Source organism: Gossypium arboreum, chromosome 11 (genome assembly GCF_025698485.1).
Source record: "Gossypium arboreum isolate Shixiya-1 chromosome 11, ASM2569848v2, whole genome shotgun sequence".
In the NCBI taxonomy this organism is placed as follows: Eukaryota; Viridiplantae; Streptophyta; class Magnoliopsida; order Malvales; family Malvaceae; genus Gossypium; species Gossypium arboreum.
Window position 1 is genome coordinate 29,081,702 of NC_069080.1, and position 5,244 is coordinate 29,086,945.

Below are 5,244 nucleotides of genomic sequence, written 5' to 3' on the forward strand. Positions count from 1 at the left end.
AATAATAATAATAATAATATTGAAATGCAAAAATGTAATATTTAATAAAGAAACAAATACAAATAAAAAGGACTAAAATTGAACTAATAACAAAGTTCGGGGCAAATGTGAAAGGAAATAAAAGAAAAGGGCTTATTTGAGCACAAAAACAAAGGGGACCAAAAAAGCGATAATTATTCCTCCCATTAAAACGCAGCACATTAGCGGGGACTAAATCGAAAAGCGAAAAATTATGGGGCCAAATTGAAAATAAAAAATGACTTAATTGCAAAACCTTGAAAAAGCGGAAGGATCAGCGCATAAATAACCCATTCAAACAAAACACGCGGATCCTCCCTGGCGGGTCTGGTCGGATGGGTGGGTATGGCCAAAACGACGTCGTTTTGGGGCTTAAGTGTAGCCCTAAAACGACGTCGTTTTGGAGGGCTATATAAGGCCTAAAATAACCAAAAAAATCATTTGGGAGAGAGGGAAAAAAAAGAAGAGAGAGGGAAGAGAGAAGGGAGAGAGAAGGGAGAGAGAAGGAGGAATCGGCCGGGGGCGATCACAGACGACGACCACCGGAGGATCACTGCACCGCGCCCGGCCACCGCGTAAAGGTAAATTTTTTTTTTGTATATTTTTAATATATATAGGTTAAAAAAAACTTAAAACGAATTTAAAATAGAAAGAAAAAGAAATCACCTTAGGTTTTTTTTTTTAAGCTTTCAATCCTTTGATCTTGGTATTTTTTATGCTTGAATGCTATTTCTGTATTTAAACGCTGATTGAATCACTATATTGAATCTGAGATTGAATGTTTCACTTTCTTGTTTTTGTGCTCATTTCTCTCTGCTAAAAATGAAAGAAAAAAATAAGAAGAGTCCCTCCCCACTACCACCTTTTTCATTCGGCTTTTATAGCCTTATTTACAAATTATTTTTTACTATTTTTACTATTGTTGCATGTTTTCTTCCTTCCTCTGTCTTTTTGCAGTGGTGGGAGTGTGTGATGGTCTTTGGTGGCAGAATGACATGGGAGAGTGGGAGTGGTCTTTGGTGGCGAATAAAGCATGGGAGAGTGGGAAGAGGCAAGTAGGAGTCTAGGGTTTTGGGATTGGGCTTGGATGTTGGGCTAGGTTAATTTTAGGTTTTGGGTTTGAGGATGGGTTAAATGGTTTAATGGGCCTGGGTATTTTGTAAACGGGCCAAAATTGGCCTACAACAGCTGCCCCTCTTTGCTTATTGTCGTGTAACGGGAATAGAGAAAAGATACAAAGAAAGGCCAATTTTGCCCGATCTCGCTAAGTTTTGACTTCTTTTGGTGATCTTCTCATCCAGGTAGTCTCTTTTTAGTTCCCCGTATCTTGTAGCTTTGGTTCAATCCATTGCATCTTCTGATATATGCTTTGTGGCTTCAATCCACTTTAATGTAACTTCAAGGATTTAAGATTTGTAACTTCGATCTGCTTTACTGTGACTTCAGAAATATAAGATTAACAGCTTCAATTTGCTCTTCTGTTGTTTTAGTCAGATAAGGCTTGTGGTCTTCTCTTCTGTAACTTTAGAAGGACATCATCTAATATCCTTGATCAGCTCCACTGCAACTTCAAGGAATCAAAATCTAGTGTCTTCAATCAGCCCCAATCTTATTCTTTACTCGATATGTGATCCTGAGCTCAACTCACTCAGCGTGTCCCGAAGCTCAACTCACTTCTCGCAATATGAGTTGATTTTGAACAACAAAAATAAAAAGGCTTAACTCACCTTTCGCAATATGAGTCAATTTAAAACTAAAAATACCTCAGCGTGCCCCGATGCTCAACTCACTTCTCGCAATATGAGTTGATTTTGAACAACAAAAATAAAAAGGCTTAACTCACCTCTCGCAATATAAATTGAAAAATACCACGATGTGTGATCCAAGCTCAATTCACCTCTCGCAATATGAGTTGATTTTTTGAAAGACAGAAATTAAAATACCTCGGCATGTGAACCGAGGCTCAACTCACCTCTCGCAATATAAGTTGATTTTTTGAAAGCGAAATTGAAAATACCTTAACGTGTCTTGAGGCTCAAATCATTTCTCATAATATGAGTTGAATTTTGAAAGCAGAAATTGAAATTACCTCAACGTGTCTTGAGGCTCAACTCACCTCTCGCAATATGAGTTGATTTTGTGAATGTAAATTGAAAAGCGAAATTGAAAATACCTCGGTAGCGTGAGTGAGACTCAACTCACCTCTCGCAATATGAGTTGATTTTTTTTGATGAAGAAATTAAAATTACCTCAACGTGTCACGAGGCTCAACTCACCTCTCGCAATATGAGTTGATTTTTTTTTTATGAACAGAAATTAAAATTACCTCAACGTGTCCCGAGGCTTAACTCACCTCTCGCAATATGAGTTGATTTTGTGAGTAAATCGAAAAAAGAAATTGAAAATACCTCGGTAGCGTGGTGAGACTCAACTCACCTCTCGCAATATGAGTTGATTTTGTGAATGAAATTGAAAAGCGAAATTGAAAATACCTCGGTAGCGTGGTGAGGCTCAACTCACCTCTCGCAATATGAGTTGATTCTTTGGTAAAATTTGAGTGTCCTTTCCTTTGATTCAGTGCGACTCTCATTCAAGATTTCTTGCTCTGTTGGAGTACCTGTATATGCCATGTATGATGTTATCATGATATGCACATGTTTGTCTTAAATGCTTTTATGCCTACATGATTATGCAGTACTCCTTAAGCATGTTTGTCGTATGTCCATTTAGCCACGATTGTTGAGGATTTATGTTCATTACTTTAATTCTCGACTTTCTCTTCATGCCTTATACCTGTCTTCAAGCTTCACGAGTAATCGACGTTTCTCAGATATCATTCTTACGCTTCGATTGAACTTTGTTCTTACTTTGAGACTCTTGTGCTTATCAAATTTTCATCCAGGTAATGTTTAACATTTCTTTTATTTAGAGTATGTCATTTCACTATTTATCATGTAAATAAACACATAATGAGATGCATGAAAAAGGTCAAGTAGGAACAAAAATAATGTCTCATATTCATTGACTTCAAATGTGGCAAACAAAACAAGTTAACCAACGAGAGTAAAAATGTCAAATGTGGCTAAATATATTTCGATGTTAGAAACTCGATTTCAAAACACTGAAACAACACTAAAAAATCAACAAGCATCAATTCATGGGCTTTAAAATCAAATTGGACAGCTTGTTAAACTTGTTTCAGAAATACCACAAGGTAGCTTACTTAGCAAATTGAAACTAACCTAGAGGAAGAAATCCATGCAATCATTGTTCGCAATGTGTAATGCCCCAAATTTCTTATGTCAGCTTCTGTAAAAATTTTGACACAACTGTGTATCTGCTTCAGTGGTTAAGTGTTCTGGGTGTGTGTGAGAGGTCTTGGGTTCAAGCCTTACTTTTAGCAATTTTTGTTATTTTTTTTTTAAAATTAGGCCTTACTCTTGGTAAGTGGTTTTATTTTTAATTGTTGCTATTGGGTGTCAGAATGGACCTACTATCGATGGAAGCCAAAGAACACTGTATGAGCCACACGGGCTAGGCCAGATTAGACGTGTAGGCCCATATGGGCACACCACACAGACGTGTGATAACTGGGCAAGGCCAATCTGGGCGTGTGGGCCCATTAGACTGAAATTTTTCGCTGGGTCACACTGGTCATCGTAATCGACTGTGGGCCTATCGTAGGGTTGGTAAATGCAATCTAACCTTATAACCAAATGATCTATTAGACTGAAATATGTTTATGAGCATGCCTATGTTTGTTTATCTGTTATCTATTTATGAAAGCATGTTAACCATGATTTATCTGTTAATTTTGTATGCGTGTTTTGTTACTGAATTGGGGTGGGATGATGTATATAGGAGGAAGAATTCTGAAAGGTAGAATATGCCTAATATCTGGCAGCTCGGCTGCATTATATCTGATATGTGCCGTATCGGTAGAGCGTGGTGAGTAGGGTTGAGTGGGTGTTTTAAACCCCACATAGTGGTAGGGATGGTCGGAGATAGTGTGTAAAGGATGGCGGTAGGATTCTGATAACTAATTTGCATATCTATAACTGTGTCTGCATCTGAAATGGGCTCAGGCCCAAATCTGTATCTGCATCTGACATGGGCCCATGCCCGAATATGAATCTGTCTGATTTGTGGTATTCTGTATGTGTACATGTTTAACTCTGCTGGGTTACACACTGAGTTTACGTAAACTTACCCCTTCTCTGTTTGTCTGTGCAGGTAACCCACAATCTTATGTGGATCGGTACAGCGGAGGACTTAGAAGTGACCACTTATTTTTACGGTTTTATTTTATTTTATGGTTATGAAGTTTTGGCATTGAGGTTGTATTTTCTGGACTATTTTAAATTGTTTGACGTTGGTTTTGGATTTTTGTTTTTTACTTATTTACAACTGTGATGGTTTACCAAAGGCAAGGGTTTTCTAAAATCTTGAACAGATTTTCTAGACCCAACGATTTTACAAGCTTCCGCTACTAATACGTTTTATCTCTTAATGATTAAATGAAAGAAAGCTTTGAAATTAATAATAGCAATAAAGGCTAATGAACTGGAAAGGTTTTAACTTAACGATAATGGTTTTTCAACTCATTTCATGTGACACTTTAGGATTCGGCCATAACGTCTAGGCCGAGTTTGGGTGTTACATTTAGTGGTATCAGAGGCAGGTTACAAAACTCGACTGTAGAATTTGGGTTTCGAAATTTGGTTTTAAAAAATTATTTTTTCGATTGATTTTTAAAACTCTGGTGAAGTGTGAGGTATACTGAGTCTCTGGCGCCGATCCTGTAAGTAATTTGAAACTTAGATGGATTATTCTGAAATAATGAATATAGTTATTTTAAAAACACTATAGTTAGTACTCTCTGAAACTGTAGTGAAACGAATAGAGACTGAAACTTACGAAAATGTTACTGAACTTCTGATATTTATTACATAAAATATTTGCTTATAAAAACTGAAACTGATGCATAAAATTATTAATGTAGATAAATTTAGAACTTACAATGAGCGCACGAGGTATCTGTGGACGTGGTACTCAAAGCTGAGGTAGAGGCCGTAAGGAAGCTCGAGCTGAGTCTTCACATCTGGACAGTACGCCGAATCTGGACACTAGTGAGACACCTGTGTCACTTGCTACTGAGATTAGGTCTCAGAGTTGTTCGGTTGGGGATGACGTACTGTCTCAAGCCATGCTGAGGATATTAGAGAG